Raw genomic sequence first — 24,362 nt, 5'->3', positions numbered from 1 at the left:
GGAAGGAGGCTGATGACTATTTTACCTTCTTGTAAATGTAAATGAGGATTTCTTATTTTTATTAAGCAGCAAGTTTAGACTCTATTTCTAGCTCTGCAGGTCTTGGTTTTGTGCTTTATTGGCTAGTGGAATTGTCATACACCGTAATCACTTATGGCGATAATATAACAAATGTTAAGAACAGCTGCAGAGATCAGCAGACCTGGATTTAAAATGTTCGTCTACTGTCTAGAGTGACTTTACCTTTCAGAGCCTCAGTTTCCTCTTTAATAAATTGTAAGTGTTGGACTAGATGACTTTTAAGGCTCTATCTGGCACTAATAGTCTATTTCTGTGTGCTTTGTTCATTAGCTGGAATGCTAGTGATATTTGATAAATAGATTCCCAAATAGAAGAGGCACAAGTCAACCAGATGATAAATGACACAAGTCTAGAATAAGGGATTGGCATCATGGATGGAGATGCCAGCACACAGATGACATATGTTTATGGTATGATGCCAAGCACACTATTAAAATGAAATGAATGAATGAGGTTGTCAATGTGAATGGCAATTAGATGGATATGGGTACTACGGGATAGGAAAGAGTAGAAGATGATCATAAAACTTTGAGTCTGAAGGACAAAGGCCTTGGCCATACTTGGCTTGGATGAAGGATAGGGAATAAATGGAGGCAGACCCCAAAATGGTGACTTAAAGTAAATCATAAAGTCAGTGTTGAAGGAGTCCAGCTGAGAATCCTTTAAATATGGGCACATCCACTACCTGCAATTGACCTCTACTTTACCCCATCCATTCCATCAGGTATATAACTTCCAGACAAATATTCCCCAGCACATAGCTTTCACCCTGTTATTTGACTGCTCAAGAAACCATGGCTCCTTATCACCTGTCTCCTTATACCCGCATTCTAGATCACTGATAATTTGGCCCATCTGAACTTTTAAGTCCTATGCTTGTCTTAAACCTCTGTACAAATCCCATACCCCTGCATCCTGGCATCTCATTGACCTCTGAGCACACCTGGGCTTTTTCACCTCCATGTCTATCTTGAATCACATGCTTTTCTTTTTATTTGCTATTTATTTTTATTTTTTTAAGATAGGGAATACTTTATTCAAACCCATAAGAGAAATGGACAGCTTGAGTCTGTAACAAAGTGTCATGTTTTAAAGCATAGGTCAGTAATTGAATGTGAGAATATATACTTCTGCGTACAAATTAACTGATCAGACCACAGCTTTTCAATGTTTAAAACAGAATAAGCTTCCTTATAAAAGCAGTACCTTTGTGACATTTTTAACTTTAGGATTCTTCTCCTTCTTCTTCACTCTCTCCTTCAACAGAATCCACACCAACCTCCTCATAATCCTTCTCAAGTGCAGCCATTTCCTCCTCGCCTTAGAAGACTCTCCTTCCTCTATTAGCTCACCCACATACCAGTGAAAAAAGGCACGCTTGGCATATATCAGGTCAAACTTGTGTTCCAAGTGAGCCCAGGCCTCAGCAATGGATGTGGTTTTGCTCAGTATGCACACAACTCACTCACTATACTTTGGCCAGGTCCCCACAAGGTACCATAGTGGAAAGCTGGTAATTAATGCCAACTTTTAAGTGAATGGGGCACCAGTCCACAAAGTGGATGGCACACTTGCCCTTGGTGGTGGCAATGGCAGCATGACATCTTTGGAAGCTACCTTGCCATGGTACAGTAGGCAGCAAGCCATGGATTTACCATGACAAGGGTCACATTTTACCATCTGATTGGCTGGCTCAAAGCATGCATTTGTGATCTCTGCAATTGGAAGCTGTTCATGGTAGGCTTTCTCAGCAGAAATGACAGGGGCATATGTGGCTAGAGAGAAGTAGATGCAGGGTAGGGCACCAGCTTTATCTGGATTTCTGGCAGGTCAACATTTAGGGCTCCATCAACTCTGAGGGAAGAAGAGATGGAGGACACAATTCGACCTATCAACCTATTCAGATTAGTGTAGGTTGGGAGTTCAATATTGAGGTTTCTATGGCAGATGTCATGGATGGCCTCATTGTCTACAAGGAAGGCACAATCAGAGTGCTCCAGGGTAGTGTGGGGAGTGAGGATGGAGTTGTAGAGCTTAACAGCTATGGAAACAAGGGGGGCTGGGTAAATGGAGAACTCCAGCTTGGACTTCTTGTCATAATCGACAGAGAGATGTTCCACTAGCAGGGAGGTGAACCTAGTACCAGTTCCTCTCCAAAACTATGGAAAAAACAGGTAGCCCTGAAGACTTGTGTGCTGATCAGCAAGTTTCTAAATTTGGTCTAAAACAAGGTCAGTGATCTCCTTGCCAATGGTGAAGTGCCCTTAGGCATAGTTATTGGCAGCATCTTCCTTGCCTGTGATGAGCTGTTCAGGGTGGAAGAGCTGGTGGTAGGTGACAGTGTAGACTTATTAATGACTGTGGATTCCAGATCAACAAACACTTCCCTGGGCACATGCTTGCCAGGACTTCTTCTCATTGGAGGAGGTGTTGAAAGGGTCTTCTCCTCCCCCAGTGGTTTTGTCACTTGGCACCTGACCATCAGGCTGGATGCCATGTTCCAGGCAATATAGAGCTCTCAGCAGACATTGCCAATTTGGACATGCCTGGCCAACATGGATGGTGATGCATTCACGTATGTTTGCTACTTTGCAGCTTCCAAGCAGATGGCAGAGAGGAAAAGGAGAGTCATTGCTTTTTACAGCACAGCACAACTCTTAGGTGGTTGATATAAGAGAACCTGCCTACTTTCTCCCTTTTTAAAATGCGTCTGAAACCCCTGTCATCAAATCTCACTATTACTCTGAACTTTTGACGCTACCAAGTCCACAATGTCTTTGTTCCTCCCCAAACTTCCCAACACCTAATGCCTGTGGCCATGTATTTGGTGTTTTTCACATGCTGTGTGATGCCATAACTTTACATCTGTGGCATGTCTCCTTTACATAAATGTGTCACCTGTGGCGGATATATATAACCTTTGGGAAACTCTGAGAATTTCAGTTCCAATTCCTGTTTAGTGTGAATGAATCTCACAAGATGGGTGCCAGCTGACAGGAGAGAATAGTTAGGGACCTGAAAGAATTAGCACTGACTGGGCACCTGCTATGCATCAAGCAGCTGTTTTGATACCTTAGAAACAGTATTTCACTTTACTTTGCAGTAACTCTGCAAAGTAAGTTGTACATTCCCCTGTTTTCTAGGTGAGAAAACTGGTTCAGAAAAAATTAGGTAAATTGGCCAAGATTGCAAGGCAACTGAGTGACAGATCTGCAGTCAGCAGGGGTATGTAAGACAACTCACATGGTTGTGAAGGGGGAACAGCAGCACCGCAAAGAGCTTTGGAGGCAGGCAGGCCCCACGTTATTTTGGAGATTAAATGTGAAGATGTCTAACCATGCCTGGCACAGAGTAGGTGTTTAACAAATTATGGTTATTGCCATTAAATCATATATAGTATTTTAATTTAATATTTGAATGTCCCATATTACTTAGCAAATGTATGACTTAGTATTTGTCATACAGTTGGTATAAGCCATTTGATTTACATTTTGCTAAGCAGTTGGTTTGACTTTATTCAAGAAAAGGTTGGGTATACTGTCTCCATGTCCTCACACAGAAGAACAAAATCAAGAGCCCTAGAATACATGGTGTCTCTTTCAGTCTACAATAAGTAGTCTGAGTAAAGGCTATGTTTATTTTCATTACTGCCATTGCTGGCACATAGGTCCTCAATAAAAATGTGTCCCATAATACTGGTAAATAAATGGATATGTTTAGGAAGTACCATCAGGAATCCTATCATTCCTTTGAGCACATTCACTCTTATTATGATGAATCTGTTGAATTGGATGTAGATACCATTCCAGTTGTTGTTAAACTGGCTCATCATCAGAACTTGTTTTTTGTTTTTTGTTATTTTTCAAATCACAGGTTTCTGAGCTATATCTCTTGAGAATCTGATATATTGGCTTTGGATGTATAGGGTTCCCCAGGAAGTTCTGCTCACCAGCCAGGTTTGGAGATACCACATATCTGGGTGGTAATGACCAACCTCCACCCCAACCCCTGGACACACACATTCTCTTTCTCTTTTATGAGGCACTCAATGGCCTTGCGTCAAATTTCCTTGCGGCTGACCAACCATGGGTGGCAACATCACTCTTTCACACCATGCTGATCACAAGCTTCCTGAAGACAATGCCCATTGCAAGTGGAACAGCCACTATCATTCAGGTCTACATCATGTTTGAAAAGCAAAGAAAAGAGAAGGCAGAGGGTAAGTAGAGGTGCCATTGGTCCCATAGGCCACACTGCCAAAGAAGGCCACTGACATTGCTAAGTGCTTGTCATGAGGGCACCCTGAGTCTATATTTTCTGTCTTATACTTTCTGTCTGTTTTCTTAGACAACATGCCTGGAGGCTACCCTCCACCCTTCTTACTGTAACTATCCATGCTCAACCTCTTGGCCTTAACCTCTGAGGAACTGAAAGTTCTCTTGAACTTTCTAACATCCCCCACATGGCCTGATGTCAGGCTTAAGGACAGGTCTCAGAAATATCAGGATGGCAAATGCTACTCTTTGTGGCAATTCACTGTGTTTATAGCACTGTGTGTTATAGCACTGTGTGCTACTCACTGTGGCAATTCACTGAGGGAAAGCAGGAAGGGCACATGAAAACACTGTGTTTATAGCACTGTGTGTTATAGCACTGTGTGCTACTCACTGTGGCAATTCACTGAGGGAAAGCAGGAAGGGCACATGAAATAGGGACTCCATAGCCATAGGCTGGAACCAGCCAGCTTTTTGCCTATGCCACGCTCTTACTCTATAGTTCCTCTCTTCTTTTTCTGAGCCTAAGAAAGCCCATCTTTCTTAGACAGGTACCAACAAACCCTCAGCAAGTCACCGCCTCAGATTCAGATTTGTGTTTTGTTACAGATTGTGGGAAATATCAATTTAGAAGGGTTGCAAATAAAATGTGATTTTAAAATGTGCTTTAAAAAAATTAACATCCTAAATATTAGAATATGTAAAAATTTTAGTGGGAGCCTACTTAATTCTTGAGAATATAAAGAAGATATGAAAAAGTCCTAGAAACATCAATAAAAATTTGTTTAGATATTATCATTATTTGACACACAAAAATATTCTAATGAAAAATTTTCACTGTATTAAATTTTAACATTCATGAAAATAAATAGTATATATTGTTCTAGATAGTTTAGAAATTTCTACAGTGATAGAAGGTTTGTTTTATTTTTTGTTTTCTCATTATGATATACACTGAGGATAATGGAGAGATTTTTTTATTATTATGGCAAAAAATACATAACATAAAAGTTACCATTCTAGTTATTTTTAAATGTACAGTTTAGTGCTATTGAACAGATTTTTTTTCTCTTTTATGTTTTGTGTGTTCTCTATATTATCCTTGCTAATTTTTATTTACTTTGAATAGGTATTCAATGATACTTAGGTATTTTGATGTCATGTAGATGCCCATCTTTGATTAAGCTCCTAAACATGTACCAGTTAATGTGCTAAGTTTTTCCTAAGTGTTATCTCACTTATTCCTTGCAACAACCCTCTGAGGAAGGCACTATTAATATTTCCACTTTACAGAGGAGGAAAGTGAGGGTCAGAGAAATTGTATTGGCTGTTCAAAGGCACATGCCTAATAAGAGAAGCTGCTAGGAAGAGTTTTGTCTATTGCAGAGCCTGGATGGTAAAACAACATTATTACTATCTTTGTGCGTTTGGATACCACAGATTGATGCACTTTTCTGAAGACAAAATTAATGCATATCCAAAGTCTGTGCTTACACATTTTGAATTTTGCCAATGCAAAAAAGTTTCAACAAATATAACAGAGCCTCAATGCATTTTACAATTTGTGTTAGGTCTCCCCAAAGGCTCTGAATAACTGTCACAACCCAGTATACCCAGTGATTGTGTAAAACTGTTTTTATTTAACCCCAAATGGAAGCATAAATTTCTCATTTGCATACAATGGGAGGGATAAACATTCATCTGTTATCATGTGGTGTGGTAGCTAGAATTCAAGCTCTGTAATCAAGCCAAGTACAAACTGACTCATAGGTTTTTAGCTACTATTTAACCTCTCTCTCCCACTCTTTACAATGGGGATGAGAGAAATACCCACCTCCTCAAATTGAGATGATTAACTAAAATGCCAGGTACATTTCTAAATTCTAAATACAGTTTCCAGCTTATGATGGTTCAGTTTAAAATTTTTCGACTTTACGACAGCAGGTAAGCAATACACGTTCAGTAGAAACTGTACCTCAAATTTTAAGTTTTGACCTTTTCATGGGCTACCTTTATGCAGTCATAATACTCTCTCATGACTCTGGGCAGTGTCAGTGAGCCACAGCTCCTAGTCAGCCACGCAATTGCAAAGGTAACCAACCAACACACTTATAACCATTCTGTAGCCATATAACCATTCTGTTTTTCACTTTCAGTATTCACTAAATTACATAAGATATTTAACATTTTATTATAAAATAGGCTTTGTGTTAGATGCTGTTGCCCACTTGTAGGCTAATGTAAGTGTTCTGAGCATGTTTAAGATAGGTAAGGCTAAGCTATGATGTTTGGTAATTTAGGTGCATTAAGTGCATTTTTGACTTACGATATTTTCAACTGACAATGGGCTTATTGGGATGTAACCCCATTGTAAATTGAGGAAAATCTGTGGAAACTAGTTATAATTAGTCATTCATTTGGCAAATATTTATTAAATTTATCCCCTGTACTAGGCACAGTACTGAGTTGGTACAGATAATTACAATGTGGTCGTAGCCTTTCAGACTCTGGAAAGGGTAGACATGCATGAACAACACATTATATTATGGAGGATATTATAACAATCTCTACAAAGTGGAAGAATGAAGGGAGGAGAGGAACTAGATGGGAACAGTTGGGCGAGAAGGCTTCAGGGAGGAGGGGACTTGTTCTTAGCTAACACCTGCATTTCTATGCCACACAAAACTGTGCTGAATATTTAGTCCAAAAATTGGGTGTATAATGTAGTGATTCAACAGTTACATACATTATGAAATGCTGATGATAATTAAATGTATTACAATATTATTGACTACATTCTCTATGTTGTACTTTTCTCTGTGCTGTGACTTATTTATTTTATAAATGGAAGTTTGTACCTCTTAATCTCCTACACCCATTTCACCCATCCTCCCACCCTCCTCACCTTTGGTAACCACCAGTTTTTTCTCTATATTTATGAGTGTGTTTCTCTTTTTTGTTGTTGTTTTTTTGTTCGCTTGTTTTGTTTTTTTAGATTTCACATGTAAGTGAAATCATATGATATTTGTCTTTCTGTGTCTGGCTTACTTCACTTAGCATAATACCCTTTAGGTCCATTCATGTTGATGTGAACGGCAAGATCTCATTCTTTTTAATGGCTGACTACTGTTCCATTATATATATATACCACATCTTATTTATCCATTCATCTATCAATGGACACTTAGGTTGCTTCCATATCTTGGCTATATCCAATAATGTTGCAGTAAATATAGGAGCGCATATATCTTTTTGAATTAGTGTTTTTGTTTTCTTCACGTAAATACCCAGGAATAGAATTATTGGCTTATATGGAATTTGTATTTTTAATTTTTTGAAGACGCTCCATAATATTTTCCAGAGTAACTGTACCAATTTACATTCCCACTAACAGTGTGCAAGAGTCCTCTTTTCTCTACATCTTCACCAACGTTTATCATTTCTTTGTCTTTTTGATACTAGCTATTCTGAATGGTGTGAATTAATGCATCATTGTGATTTTGATTTGCATTTCCCTGATGATGAGTGATGCTGAAAATCTTTTCATGTTTCTGTTGTCCATGTCTTTGGAAAAATGTCTGTCCTGGTCTTCTGCCTATTTTTAATCAGATTATTTGTTTTTGTGGTGTTGAGTTGTATGAGCTCTTCATATTTATAAATATCTTCTCCCATTCAGTAGATTGCCTTTTTATTGTGGACCTCACCTTTTTGTTATGCTGATGATTTCCTTCACTTTCCTTTTATTTTGATGCAGACTCGATATTTTATTTTTGCTTTTGTTTCCCTTGCCTAAGGAGAGAGATCCAGAAAGATATTGTTAAGGTTGAGGTCCAAAAGATTACTATGTTTTTTTCTTAATAAAATATTTAAAATTTATATATTTTTAAAAATCTTTATGCTCCTTAACTAAATTATAAACAAATCACACTTAACACCAGAAAAGGAGAGAAAGAGCTTTTTGATGATGAAGAAAAGAGGTTAAGCATAACCTCCCCCCGCCTTGTCATTGGTAGTGTTCTGTGCTATGGAGAACTCACAACTATCTTTGGGTCCCGGAGAGCAGTTCAGTATGAACTGAATCTGACATTCTGAGCTATTTTCCTAAGTCAATATCACCATTGAAAGGAAACCATTGATCAACCAAGTGAAGCCGCTAAAAATGGATTCCAGCCTAGGAAAAATTCACCAGGGAAGCTGTAAATGTGCCTGGCCTGTCTTGGCAAGGTTGGGCTCTTTGTGATTCAACTGGGGGACAGCTGAGGGCTGCTGGCCAGATAAACCCCTAGAAATGACAACCTGGCTCACCAGGCTCCAGATCCGCAGCACTCACTCCTAGCACAGTAGAGGGACGGGAGGAAGAAGCAGCCCTCACCATGGTGGACTGGGCTGAGGTTGGGTCTGTCTTTGCTCAGTGTCCATCTTCACACCCTGGTTAATTCTAGCCTCCCCAGAAGTGTGACTCTATAATGAGGGGCTGGTGGTGGCCTTGCAGCCTCCCTGCCCTCCTTTCTTGCCTAGTGGCTCATCACACTTTAATGGAGACGAACAATGAGGGGAGGGGCCAGGAGGCCTGCGGATTACACAAAGAATGAAATTGTGCCTTGGCTAGATCCACGCCAATTATGTCTGAATAAACAAATCCATAGTACAAGCTAAGAGCCTTCCTTCTACCCCACCTCCCGCCCCCGCATTTTATTTATTTTTATCTTGGTCTGGAAAGTTGGACATATTCCCTGTACCGTCCTGGTACCCAGATGGCCTGTTTGAGTAAGCAGTGGGGAAGAAGGTCAATAATACATCAGCATGCAGAGTCTCCGCTAAGGTCAGTCCTGCATAAAATATACCGTGACAACCTGAGGGCAAGTTTAAAATGGTGCTCCACGACAGGGTAGGGGTGGGGCTGGGGCTGGGGTCAGTACAGATGCTGCCTTCTCACAATCGCTGCAAAATTCTGGCCCCCCAAAACTATATTCTACTGGGTTTGTGTAGTGGTTCTTTAGGAAAAGTTTTCTTCACACACAGGAGTGCTCATGATCCAAGTAAGGAGGATTTTAAGAGGGTCTGTCTTCATATATAATTATCTGTCATGTTGAGAGGCTTTTTCGAAAATAATCAGATCCAATTGTCCCAAACAGGAACATAATGGCTACTGTGGTATCAAATTCTAATCTACTGAATGAGTTTTATGTATTTGTTTTGTCTCCAGATATGTTTTAATAAGATTTGAGTGCTGAACTAGGCAATACTTACAAGTTTTTAGCTGTTGTAAGATTCCTATTCTTGAGTGGCACTTTACAATTACATTTGATTATGACTATTTAATAAAGATACAAGCAGATACCTGTGTATAGAGTCACTGGGGATTTTACAAGAGTTCCTTCTGCTTTCCTCTTCCTTTTGAAGATTAGGGTAAACCCAACAGCACCTTTTAATGTAAAAAAAGAAAAGTCCGTTTCACTTTGGGAATTTATTCAAATTGGAGGCGAATACTGACACAAATACTCTTGAAGATTGATCCAGGTTGAAGCGTGTTGTGCATGGGTTTACTGTTCAACTTGCAAGTAATTTGTAAAGCCAGAGTCAGTCTTGACTATGAAACATTGTATCACTGTGATTGGAATCAATAGTTCTTGCACTGTCATTTGTCACATATTTACAAGCTTGAAAAATAGTTCATTTTGTCCTCATCCCATAACTCAAAAGATTGAATCAGAGCCCTGGAGGGATCTGCCAACAGGACACATTCATTACTGATCACCCGTCTTGGTGAGGCTATAATCACAACCATACCAAAAATATAATATAAATAAAATTAAAGCACTATTCATTTGGTACACTCTTAAATATTTTCAGCTTCAAATATTTAAAAGTCTGCTGGGAGACTTCAATCACCTTGGTGACCTACATCAGTGGCCACAAAAAGAAAATTCATTGAAGCTGATTTTCCCATCACTCTCTCAAAACATTCAAAGATACAATTTTTTTGAATGAAAAAAAAAGCAAAATCTAGACTTAATGGTCCAAAAACTTCATAAAGTATACTTCTTTTATTCACCTTGTGTATAGTTCATAAATGACCTTCTATTCCCATGAAAGATTTGTAAAAGATGTTTAAAGATAATGCTTTCCATTTTAAGATAAAAGATTTATGAATGATGGAACTTTTGTCTATGAAATCACTAATCCCAACTCTCTAATATTTCAGATGGAGAGCTTCATAAAATGAAAAGACTGCCCATAAAGTTGTACTATACCTGCTGTCAGAGACAATCAGTAATGGAATTGCAAAGTGAATATTGAAAAGGATGTGAGACATGCACATTTTGGGTTATAATAATGTATTTTAAGTCCCCTTCACTTCACTACCATATTGATAAAGTATTAATGGTGGAAGTGTTGGGAGGCAATTATGATTCTTTAAACAAGTCCCCAGATGTTAACAGATGAACACATTGTTCATCAAATTTATTTGCTAAAATAACCCCAAATTGTAGGATTGCAGCTAGTTTCTGCAGACAATTTTCCTGACTAAATTCAAACTATGGGAGTTTGACCCATTTATCAAGTCTCAGCCTGTACCAACCCAAAAATTCCAGATTGCCTTCCAAATGCTCAGTTGAGTGGTACTCTACAGATATGGCCTGACATTCCTTTTACTAGAACAAGATTGAAAATTGATGCCATATACCAGTTGTTTCCTCCCTAACTCTCTAATTTTAATTTTAATATTTTAGCTTCTATGACTTTACTATTTATTTTATGAAGTGACACTATTTCTTTCATAAACATCCTCACTGAAAATGGATCTTGTCTGTCTCCATTGCTTTGGAGAAGAGATGGCAAGGACACCTTCTCATAACAAGGGAGACTTGAACTTGAACATATGTGCATTAGAGTTCATGATGTCTGCCATCTGTGCCTCTAATTTCAGAAAGAGAGGGTGGTAGACAAGGAGACTTGTACCCTCTGTCCCTGCAGCCAACTGGAATAGGTGTGGGCCTCTAATCCAGAGGTGACCCACCCATAAACTAGTCAGTGACATAGGATTATGTGTTCTGGTTTGCTGGGTAAATCAGACTCTTTGTCTGAAATATGGAACTGAGAGATGAATGAGAGGTTGCCTGTGGGGTATGTACTCAAGGCAAGAGGTTTTATAGGGATATGGTGAGGCAGCCATTACTGACCATGTGTAAGATGAAACAGCTTACCCTCAGAAAGAGAAGAGAATGCAGCTACAAGGCAGGACGTGCTATAAGGGAAAGAGAGAGAAAAAGCAGAGAAAAAGCAGCCCTAGCTCTTGTGCTTTTATAGCCACAGTTTTTCAGCTTTGTTCAGATTCTTTCTCATGGAACTTCTGAAAAATGTCTCCTTCTTTGTTTGGAGCTGGTTTGAATGAACATCTGTCCCTTGAAACCTCAAAACACAGAACAAGATGTACTTAATATTGCTTCCAAGTCAGAGCTAGCCTCTCAATTGGGGATATTTTTCCATTTGTTCCATCTTACCGGCATGCTTGTTTGAGGATCAGTGCATACTGAAGTTTAGGGTTTATGCCTGTCTTTGTACCTACCTCTTCTTCTCTAATACGAGAGACAAGGTACTCAGACACAGAAGAAAACTGCCTGGTAAAATGGATAAGTCATTGTGCTGAGGTAGGCTTGGGATTGTGCTTATAACCTAACAAACTAATTGGAAGCCTCAAATATCCTACTAATAGAGGTGGGTGACTTAAAATTTGAGGATAGGAATATGGGGAGGTGACACAGCCCAAAGGAACATCATTTTGAGTGGAACAAAGTTTGTTCTTTTAGGTAAAAAAACATAAGGTAGCATCAATGAAGTCAGGGTTTGAATTCTGACTCTGTCATTTCCCATCTGCATGACCTTGAACAAGATACTTGATGACTCAGTCTCAATTGTATTTATGAAATTACGATAATAGTTACTTTTTCCACAGAGTGGTGATAATTAAGTAAAATAATGTATGCAAAATATCTGCATCATTTTGTGAGACCAATGGAAAGCTTCATCATTGAAGCTTATTTGCCTGTCACAAAGCTATTGAACAGCTCATCATGTGTGCTTTAAAATCTTTTTTGGGGGCGCCTGGGTGGCTCAGTCGGTTAAGCGTCTGACTTCAGCTCAGGTCACTATCTCACGGTCTGTGAGTTCGAGCCCCACGTCGGGCTCTGGGCTGATGGCTCAGAGCCTGGAGCCTGCTTCAGATTCTGTGTTTCCCTCTCTCTGCCCCTCCCCTGTTCTTGCTCTGTCTCTCTCTGTCTCCAAAATAAATAAACGTTAAAAGAAATTAAATAAAATCTTTTTTTAAGCAGGGAAACTCAGGAAATTTAGTGAGAATACGCTCTACCTCACAAATCATTTCTGAGAGCTGGTTTGGCGGCAAATGTTAATGCATATATTTTACTGATAAGGAAGCTGTTTCTCAGAATAAATGAAACTCAAACTCAGATAGAAGTGACATACTTGAAAATGAATCTGTAGAGAATTTGGGGGCAATATGACATACCCTCCTGAGTTTATTAGGGGGACTTGTGATTGTTGCAAACCAGAACCACTGATAGACTATTTCATTGCGTGGTTCTAAGATCTGATAAAGTACTTGTTTATTGTTTTTCTTGTGGCAGAAACCTCAAATGTTTAAACAATAAATTTCCTATGAGGATATCCTTAAATAGTCATCATTATGCAATTCCAAAAACTGAATTCATGTCTATCTACTTTAAAAAGGCATTAGGTTGTGATCATTACTAATACTTTAAGCTTATCATGATCATTTCTGATATTAATCTATGTATATGCTAGTCCTTCATCTGCCACTCTTAGCAGTTGAATCCCTCATTAAGATCTCACCCACTTCATTTGTGAAGACAGGTGGAAGATAATGCCAAATGTTTATTTCTTTGTTCTCTGTATCCTAAATTACATTGTCAGGCTTAAAGACCCAAATTGCCCTTGACATTTATCTCTGTGCACATAAGGAAACCATATATATATATATATATATATATATATATATATATATATACCCTATATATATATACACCATATATATATATATACCCTATATATATATATACACACACCATATATATATATATATATATATATATATATATATATACACACACACACACACACCATATATATATGTGTGTGTGTATATATATATGTATATATATATATAATGGGATGCTCATTAGTTACTATTTCTTCTGCCTTTCTAACTTGCTGTAGCCCCTTTGTATACTCTGACTAATTTTTCCTGGGACAGAAAATCATAGAGAATTAACCATAGCAGAATTCAAAGAAACACAAGCTAAAGCCAAAGGAAATAAGGGAAGGCACCCAGCAAGAACACATTTATAAATGTCAGATGTGTTTGATTTGTGGCAATTATGTGGAGAAACTTAATGATACATCCCCAAAGTAAGTAGACTATGTGACATTATGAAGCATCGGCATATAGTGAAAAAGGTTGGCTATGCAATAAGATAATCCCATCTTCAAAATTATTGGGAAATAACCAGATGTGAAAGAATCAGGTTAGTCCAAGGAACATATACTACTCTGAGAGAAGCCAGACTAGAATGTTATTAAATAAGGAAAGGTGTGGATAAGACGAGCTGAATGTTACCTGGATTTGGAGGAAAAAAAATGTGTGGGTTGAAGGAAGACAGACCATCTGCATATACCCAAGAAAGGAGAACCCAAGGGTAGAGGTCTTATAGTGTATCTTCAGCATGGTACCCTGGCCACAGAGTGCCCTGACTGGAATCCTCTTCTTCAATTCACTCAGCAAGTAATATTGACTGCTACTCTGGACCATAAACTGTGCCAGGGCCAGGGCCAGTACAGAAGAAGATGGATAACCTTTCTGCCTTGTTCCTTGCCTTTGTGTTAGCAAAGTCTTTTTCTCCTCAGTACTTAACATCATTTAACGTAGCATTGCATTTATATTTACTTTCTTCATTCTCTGTTTTCCCTGCAATAAAATGCAAATGTTATGAAGAAGATAGGGATTTGTATCTAGTAGTATCAGTTCACTGCTCTGTCTTCATTGTCTAATACAGTACCTGGCACACGATAATGCTCAGTTAATTTTGTGAATAAATAGAACATAGAGGTAAACAAGTAAGGAAACAAACCTAAACAATTAAGAAAGCTATAAAGAAGAGAAATAAACCATCTATTGAATCCTTCCCTCTACCTGCATAAGACACTTGTAACAATGCTCCTTTTGGTACATATCCTTCCCTCCACAAAAAAGTGAATGTGTTAATCTGTGCCTTCTATTTCACAAGCCTGTGTTTTCCATAATATAGCTTTATATTGGTTGCATAGTATTCTATTGTTTGGCTTGTGCCATATATTTAAGCAATCCTCTATTAATAAACATTTAACTTGTTTCTATTACTTTGTGTTATAGACATTGTTATATTGAGCCTTTGTAAACAAGTGTGTTAACATATTGTCTGATTTTATTTTTATAATTAATTCCTAAAAGCAAATTCACTAAGTTAAAAAGTATGTGTATTTACATTTTGACATGTATTTTTAAATCATCCTCTAGGAGCGTACAATTTATATTCCTAACACCAGAGAAAGAAATATCCATTTCTCTCAACACCTACCAGCTCCCGGTATTATTCTTTTTTATGTTTGCCAATCTGATAAGGAAAATCTGTACTTATCATTGTCTTAATTTACATTTATTTGATTTCTATTAAGATTAGACATATTTGTATATGCATTGTAGCCATTTGTATTTGTATATGTGTGTGTGTTGCTTGTTCTTGTCTTTTGCTCATTCTTCTATTGTATTAGAACAATATTTTGAAACATTTAAACATTTCATAAACATTTAATTAGAAATCTAATAATTTTTCCACATTGGCCCATATTTAAAAATTCAATACGGGAGGCCTAAAAATGTAGAATCTTTATTTCCGTAGGAAATGAAAAGTACAAACACACATTGATACAGTAAAGCAGAATCCCATTAGTCATTTGATAGTGGTAGTATATTTCCTAAGAATTACTGAATTCTAACTTCAAATATCAACTTCAATATAGCCTTTTGTGTTTGTCACATCATACTGAGATGTGACCATGAGGTCATAGTGACACTAAAACAGCAGGAACATGAAACCAGTACTATTTGTAGTAAGATTAAGGACTAGCTCATGTAAATGGACAGCATTTGGATTATCATTTCTTCAAGGATTCTGGAGCCAAGCCACTGAGCCACCACACTCCTTAAACATTCTGGATATGCTTGGGAGTTGGTGTGTTGCCATTTATACCTATCTACTGCCATGGTAGCAAAGGCTCAATCTCTTTCAAACTGCAGCTTTTTGGCAATTTGGAGCAGTGGCAGTGAAACTCATTTATGCTGGTCCCATGTGGCTCTGTGTCTGTGTCAAATCTCTTGGTCCCACCAGAAAACTTACAAGCTTGATGCTAAATTGCCTCCTGTGTATCATTTTGGCTCATAGCATTTTGTTCAACCTGCCATCCTTCTCTTTCTGTCCTTACAGAAATATATGAAAAGGCCCTCTTGAAGGACATACACAATCCCTAAATACCCAAGCAAGATTGAAATCTTGCATAAAAAGCATTGTCCTTTACCATATGCCTCCTTTCTAATTAGAATAAAAAGATGAGCAATAAACCATGGCTGGCAGCTCACAAGTTTCTGGTCAGAACCATAAAGGGAGAAAACTTTGGAGCTGAAATTATTCTCCTTTTCTTCCCCTACTGTGTACTTCTCTTCCATATATGTCTCATCTATCTCAAGCCCAAATCCTGTCACTACAGAGACACTTGTCTTCATTTGCACAACTAACATTCCCTGAGACATGGGCATGGAGGTTCCTCTCACTTTCTGAAAATGGTATTCATACTTTTCTCTAAAATGTACATTTCTAAACTTGACTAAACTTGTTTATGGACTTTCCAAATAGAAATTAACTAAAATGTACTGAAAAAATTTAAATTCTGCTGGCAGATGTTTAATAGGAATTTTTTTGATGCCTTTAATAAATTGGATCTCAGAGATGTTTCTCATTTAAATGTGGCCAAGGAGTGGCACCTGGGTGGCTCAGTCAGTTAAGCGTCCGACTTTGGCTCAGGTCATGATCTCGCAGTCCATGGGTACAAGCCCTGCGTCCAACTCTGTGCTGACAGCCTGGAGCCTGAAGCCTGCTTCACATTCTGTGTCTTCTTCTCTCTTTGCCCCTCCCCTGCTCACACACAGGCACTCCCTCTCTCTCTCTCTCTCTTTCTCTCTCTCTCAAAATAATAAATAAACATTAAAAAAGAAAGAAATTATAATAAAAAATAAAAATAAATGTGGCCAAGGAGTCACATCCCACACAATTTCTTTTTAGATTTTTTCAATGTTTATTTATTTTGAGAGAGAAAGACAGAGTGTGAGTGGGGGAGGGGCAGAGAGAGAGACACACACACACAATCCGAAGCAGGATCCAGGCTTTGAGCTGTCAGCACAGAGCCCAACGAGGGGTTTGAACTCACAAACTGTGTGATCATGACCTGAGTTGAAGTTGGACGCCTATCCGACTAAACCACCCATGCACCCCACATCCCACACAACTTTATCCCAGAATTAATTAATTAATTAATTTTTAATGTTTATTCATTTTTTTTTTTGAGAGAAAGAGAGACAGAATATGAGTGGGGAGGGTCAGAAAGAGAGGGAGACACAGAATCCGAAGCAGACAGCACAGAGCCTGACATGGGGCTTAAACCCACAAAGTATGAGATCATGACCTTAGCTGAACTCAGGTGCTTAACTGACTGAGCCACCCAGGCGCCCCAACTTTATCCCAGAATTTAAAAAGTAAAAGACTGTTTGCTTTTCTGTTTTTCATATATGAATTCAAAGTTTGAAAATATTTAGGGTAAACATAAATATGGCCAATTTTTTTAAATGATATACACTATACATGAATTATATGTAAGATATCTATATCTTGGAATTTAAAAGTAGACATATGTCCTTATTTATTGTTTAATTTATTTAACAAATTAATAAAGCCAACACGAAAGTGGGCTTTTCAGCTTCTTATTCTATTTATTTTATGTTCATCCTCCCCAATTTTACTATTCCTTCCCTGAGACAGTAAAGCTCTTTAGGATTTTAGTGGTCATCATTTCAAGATCATGCAGGCATCTATTCCAAAGCTATTATTAAAATTGCTGAAGATGTCCTCTGGCATCCTCTGGCAGATTCAAAGACTCATTTCCCTTTCCTGTAGACACTTGTTCCTTATTTGGAAGCACTTAATAATAAAGCAGGAAGCAGCAAACACAGCCCCCTCTGAAATGGCTGAGCAGTATTCAATCTGGTGGCAAACAAGTAAATAAATAAAATTAGGCTCGTGATGAGACACCACTTCCATATATACTCAGGAAGTGGAGAAAGGACATCCACTCTGGGACTTTATAACAAGGCACATATTAGTGTGTCTTTCCATCTAAAAGGAAGGGTTAACCTCACTTAGCAAACAGTACTGCAATAGGGAGGTGGGGGCCTAAAGAATGCCATTCCTGGTTCCACCTGATGGTTGGTTGTCTTCATGGTGACTGGGGCAGTGAGAGGAGTCTTTGGAACATTATAGCAGCAAAGCCCAGAAGGTTCTTTCTGAGGCTCCCAGCCAGTGTCTGTGCCAAGCCTCCCTCTCGATCACTGCCACTGGACGTGGACTCACCTTCTCAGTCCTTCTGAATATGTCCTCCTACTTCTTTGACATTTCTGGCTCGGGTTAAGTTTTTTGTCTTTCACAAAGCCTTACCTGGAGGCAGCATGACCTCGGAAGTGTGGCATTTAGAGCTAGATGAGAACCACTGTTTTCTCTGCTGTATACTTGCTCCGTGGCCTTAGGCAAGTAACCTGAAGTCCCCAAACCTTTAAAAATGGCTAAGATTAATACCCATATTTCAGGGTTGTTGTACTAATTATATAGTATTATTAAATGCTAAGCACTTAAGTTAGTAATGAATGCACAGGGTTCTTTGCATTATTCTCTTTGCTTTTGTGTATGTTTGAGCATTTTCATAATAAAAATCTTTTTATAAAAGGGAATGTATATAAAGCACCTAGCACATAGCAGACAATTCTTTCCTTCCCACTCAATCTTCTCTCTCTTTCTCATCCTCTGAGCTTTCATGGTTAGTCATTCCTAGCCTTCAGGTAGGTGTTCTTCAGGTAGGGAGTGACTGAAATATACCTGGGACCCCAGGACCTCTGCATTACCCTCACATGCTCCTTAGTGAGGACCCCAAGGAAGACCTAGAAAGGTGGACACCATCAGACAAAGGAGTTCTTGTTATAAGCTCAGGACTCTAAATGCAGACCCCAGTGAAGGCACCGGGGACCTGGCCCTCTGTGGAGTCTTCAGGGCACCTTCCATAGGCCAGAGGCAGACTTAAAACCTCAGCCAGCTAAGTAACTTCTTGGGTCTTTCCTTTGGGCTCATATCCTGATTTTGAATAGGTAGATACTTCAACTCTGATGATGAAGAAAAACAAACTGAAGAGAATGAAGAGGGAAAGAAAGAATTTTTCCCTAGGGCCTAGAGTGGAATTCTGCTCAGCTGCTCACTCTTGACTGCCACAGAGATGGCCCCTTGTCCCCAAAAGGGGACAGTGCCTGCCTTTTCTCAGGGACCAGGCTCTCAAGAAACAAGCCATAAAATGGAGGAGTGTGGGAGCCATGAGGAGTAAATGAGAGAACTCCTCAAGAGATTCTGAGTTTTATTCCCTCCTTTCCTCACTCCACCTGGAGGCAGCCGAGGCAATGTTCTAATTCTTGTTACCCTCTTCCTGAGAGGAGGCAACACATCAGGGGATGGCAGTGGGAGGAACCTTGAATTCTTTCCAGAAGAAATGGAAGCTTAGGCTAAAACCATGCATTTGCTTTCTGTTATAAACCAGAAGGTTTCCTTCTTCAGAAGGAGGAAACATGCATAGATTAGAAGGACCAGTGTGACAGGGAATGTAGCCTTGTCATTAGGAGTCTGACTCCATCTTTTGATGTTTAACTGTAAACGGCTTTTACCTGTTTACCTCTTTCCCTTCTGCCCCACATCTGAGCAGGCTGGCATCAGTGGAAGATTCAGGCCATGAAATCCCTCCGGTGGGAATTCCCACCCTGGCCCCATCCCCAACCATTGTGAAACTCCCAGCAGGTCTACTTTTCTTGCTCTCAAGTGATTGTCAGACCATTTTGGGAGGTATTTCCTGCTCTCGCAGAAAAGTCTCAAATATATAAATAATAAAGCTTTCATACCCTCTTGGTGTGTGTGTGTGTGTGTGTGTGTGTGTGTGTGTGTGTGTGGCATCATTAGTTTCAACATCTGTATCAAATTCATAACATTCCATTCTGTTTTTCTGAAGAGTCACTTCCACAGGAATAAAAGGGAGGAAAGAATATAGCATTAGCCATTTCTGAGTGGTGGGATTATGAGAGGTTTATTTTTCAATTATTTTTCTTATTTTACTTTTCTTTTTTAAAAAAATTTTTTTAACGTTTTTGTTTATTTTTGGGACAGAGAGAGACAGAGCATGAACGGGGGAGGGGCAGAGAGAGAGAGGGAGACACAGAATCGGAAACAGGCTCCAGGCTCTGAGACATCAGCCCAGAGCCTGACGCGGGGCTCGAACTCACGGACCGCGAGATCGTGACCTGGCTGAAGTCGGACGCTTAACCGACTGCGCCACCCAGGCGCCCCTTATTTTACTTTTCTGTAAAGGTCCAAATTAGTAAATTTATATGACTATCCAGGTCAGAGTACGACTATTCAACTCTACTCAACACTCAACTCATAGCGTGAAAGCAGTCATAGACAATACTAAACAAATAGGTGTGGCTGTATTTATACTTTATTTGAAAATACAGTTGGAGGACCAGATTTAACCTGCAGATCATAGTCTCTCAACCTCTGCTTTAAAATGTTTCTACACTGAAAGTCTAATACCTATATGAATAACAAGTTGAGACACCCTGGTAAACTTAATTAAGACCTAGTGATTGGCTCTTGTGCGGGTGATAAAAAGAGACAATAAGAGATATTTTCTTAAGGCAGTGGCTTACTTCTAGAGAGGGGAATCTTAGAGTCTAAGATTTTCCTACCCCTCCCCCCATGAGATGTTGCTATACTGGCCCCTGGCCCTGAGGAGACTAATAACTGCTACAGTATCACACCTTATAATCTAGAATGAAAATACACATTCTAAGAGGAATCAATTGATCCCACCCTCTAGTAGCAGTAAAATAACTCAGAGAATCTTGAGAAAGCTTCTGATAAGTTCAACATGATATCGTTGGATGGTGGTGACTTAGTTTTCCTTTTCATTGGATTTAGGCTTCCCTGATTTGTTTCTGCTGACAGGGCTGGGACCTTTTCAGAGAATGAGATGGGTCTGAGCAGCTCCAGAAAATTCTCCCTTCTGCCCAGCACCTCGGGGGAATTCCCACCATAGTTCATATTTCACTGGGGAAAAATACTGATGAGACTTTCAAAATGCCACTTTGGCCCTTGCCACATCCACAGGCCCCCAACTGTCCCTTCTAATGTGAGTCTCTCTAATAAGCAGGTTTGCTGTGAAGGAAACACCAAGTGTGGCAGAGATTGTCTTCCTATTGGGAGAACAGTGGGAGAGCAGGTGCTTGAATGCGGGAATGTCAGAGCTCAGAGTGAAGGCAATTATTCTCCTCCATGTAGCTCAGCATGGAGAAGAAATTAGTAAGGAAAAGTCAGGCAGCTGCTCTGCCCAGAGTGTCATGGGCAGCTGCAATAAGAGGGTGTCCCATACACCTGGACACATGTAAACTGTGCTGGCCCCAACAGGCCTCACGGGCCAGCACCCAGGGTCTGAGCTGCACTGCAGAGAAAGGCCTATGCCAGGAAGGAGCTGGAAGGGTATTGATCACTTCTGTACTCCTTGCAGGAGCTGGAGGTGAAATGAGAAAGATGATGCTTAGACATCTTCCCTAGCAGGGACATTCTTCAAAATCAAAATCAACTCAGAAGAATAATATTATATCCTCTTCACACTTTGATATTCTTCCATCTAGGCTTAATTTTTTTCTCCAAACCAAGTAAAAAAAAATCATTGGTGGTCTGTTCCACTTCCAATTAGCTACGCCCAAAAGATAGGGCCCCAAACAGCTTATTTAGTGAGAATGGGAAAGATTTTAACAGAATGACCTTCGCCTAGGTTTCCCTCAGGGACAGCCAGAATATTAATGCAGGCTGCCCAGGAGCATACACTGTCAGACCCAGGGGGACCCTGGTAATCAGGAGGGTTCAAGTTCCTCTTGGAGTATTCCTGTGTGAGGACTCCACATTCTCCTCTGCCGTCTGCATTATGCAGCATAGAATGGGTTAAAAGATTCTAACAGAAGCTTGAGAGAAGGGGCATTATATTGGCTAGAGAAAATGGGGATTTTTTTAAATGTTTATTTTTGAGGGGGGAGGGGCAACAAGGGAGGGAAAGAGAGTATCCAAAGCAGGCTCCTTGCTGTCAGCAGAGAGCCCAGTGTGGGGCTCAAACCCACAAACCGTGAGATCATGACCTGAGCTGAAGCTGGATGTTCAACTGACTGAGCCACCCAGGCACCCTAGAAAGTGGGGATTCTTTAATACAGGCCCTTGCCATTTCTGTGTGGTTAAGCAATCCCTATGCTAGATTTTAGGTTTCCAGAACGCATTTGTTTCAAAGGCAAAGGTGAGAATTCCACTGCGGCCTACAGGGTTCAGTTCCTAAGTGTTAGTGACTGAAGTAGCTCAGCCCAATAACAGACAAAGCCCTGAGTGGTTTAGCACAACATACATTTTTGTCATATATGCAAAAGTCCGATGTTCCTGTCTGGAGGGCAGCTTTACTCCACATGATCATTCAGAGACCAAGGTTCCTTCTACCTTGTGGTTTCTGCTGCTTTTAGGGCTTCACAGTCTTCCCTAGCCACTGAAAGGTGGGGAACAAAGCAAGGGGAAGACATACCTACTTCTTATCCACTGAGACCCATTCACATTCCATTCATGAAAATTAGTGGCACAGCCACATCTAGATGCCGGGCCACTGTGATACATAGTTCCTGGCTGGGCAGCCGCTTCCCAGCAACAAGCTGATGCTGGGGGTCTGGGTGGCCACCTGGCTTCAGGGATGCTCATAGTTGTTCAACTTCTCCCAGAACTGCCTGCTGATCCTGCCGCTCACATGCAAGATGACTAATCCTGGGGTGCTGCTTCATTTTGCCCCACCATTGGCCTTCTGTTCTCACAGGTCCCTCAGGTAGAGTTCTGCAAATGCTTCATTCTAACTAAAGGTAGGTGTAGTGTGGAGGTGGGGGGATTCTTGGTAGGAAGGCCATCCTGGCTGCTTTGACACAAGCTGATGGTGAGAGAGGAGAGTTAGGGGTTATCTGTGTGAGAGGTGTGGTCTGACAATATGAGGGATGTGACTGTCAACTGGGAGGCAGTCCAAGATGGCTTGGTGAATGGAGCTCTGTTCAGAGTCATTGCTCTGGATGACATTACCAGAAATTTCTGTTTCTTTGCACCAAGCATGCCTGATAAGGTAAACATTTTAGAAAGAAAATGTAACACTCTGGATTTCAGTCATGCTAACTCAATCCCCAGTTCCTTCTGACCCATTTTAATCTTTTTAAGTTTATTTATTTATTTTGAGAGAGAGCATGAATGGGGGAAGGGCAGAGAGAGAGAGAGAGAGAGAGAGAGAGAGAGAGAGAGAGAGAGAAAATCCCAAACAGGCCCCACACTGTCAGCATAGAGCCTGATGAGGGCTTTGAACTCATGAACTGTCAGATCATGACCTGAGTTGGACCCTTACTAAACTCAGCCACCCACTCGCCCCTCTTCTGATCCATTTTAACACAACTCTTCTGATAAGTTTATCTTTCCTCTTTCCCTTCTTGGAAGTTTTATCCAGAGTCTTTACATTGCTAGGGCATTTAAGATTTTTCTTCAAATCTTTTTTCATCTATTCTGTCCTTGCTTTTCAGAAAAATCCTGTGGGCTAGGATGTACACAGAGAGTTTGAATGATTGACACAGGTATCTGATACCACATGGCCAATCAACAATCACCCAGATGTCCCAAATGTCCCAAATGTTCCCAGATTCCCCAGATGCCCTGACTCTCAGGATCTAAATTTAGCAAGACTGGACCACCTTTCTCATTTCTTTTATAATCCATCTTACCCAAATAATTCCTGTCCAAATAATTCCTGATCTGGACACCAAGTAATGTGCTGTCCATCTGCCTTCTACTCCATTCTCTGTCTACAAGACCTTCAACAGTAATGAGTCACAAAGTTTTCTTGAAACTGATGTGATTAGAAGTATAGCCTACCTTGACATACTTATATCAGTGTAGGAAAGATTTTCACAAATCCTCCTACTCATGGTGCTCCAAATCCTTGTAAGACACCTCAGCACCTCATTACACATGGGGGTAGTACTGAGCACATGCTGCAGAGTACTAAGCCCACTAATGGGAAGGAATCTCTACTGTCTATTCAAAAGTTGAAATTCCACTACATGCTTTCCCTAGGGAAAAATGACGAGTTTTTGCTTCTAGTATGTTGCCTGTGTGGCCTTTGTTACTCTGCTTCTCTAGACTCAAGTGGGTGAGAGAGAGGTTATACTGCATGTGCAGAGCACAGACTGAAGCTAGTTCGCCTATGCCCAAACTCTGGTCTCTGCCACATATTAGCTCTGTCATCTTGGAGAATGTATAGTAAAACCTTGGATTGCGAGCAACTTGTTCTCTGAGTCTTCCATAAGATGAGCAAACATTTTTAATAAATTTAATAAATTTTAACTTGATACAGTTATTCCTCTTGCAATAGGAGTCCTACGTGGCACTGAATGTCACATGATCACAACTGAGCCAATGATTGTTGAAATTTGCTTTGATATACAAGTGCTTTGGATTACAA

At 39.8% G+C, this 24,362-nt stretch overlaps 1 pseudogene; it reads right to left on the bottom strand.

The window, feature by feature from the left end:
* Positions 1-1,306: 1,306 nt before the first annotated feature.
* On the bottom strand, positions 1,307-22,573 carry LOC125168044 (tubulin alpha-1 chain-like; annotated as a pseudogene).
* Between the last annotated feature and the right edge of the window lie 1,789 nt (positions 22,574-24,362).

This window comes from Prionailurus viverrinus, chromosome B3 (genome assembly GCF_022837055.1).
Source record: "Prionailurus viverrinus isolate Anna chromosome B3, UM_Priviv_1.0, whole genome shotgun sequence".
Taxonomy (NCBI): Eukaryota; Metazoa; Chordata; class Mammalia; order Carnivora; family Felidae; genus Prionailurus; species Prionailurus viverrinus.
Note: the sequence above shows the minus strand (reverse complement) of the source record. Positions and strands in the feature narration are given on the sequence as shown.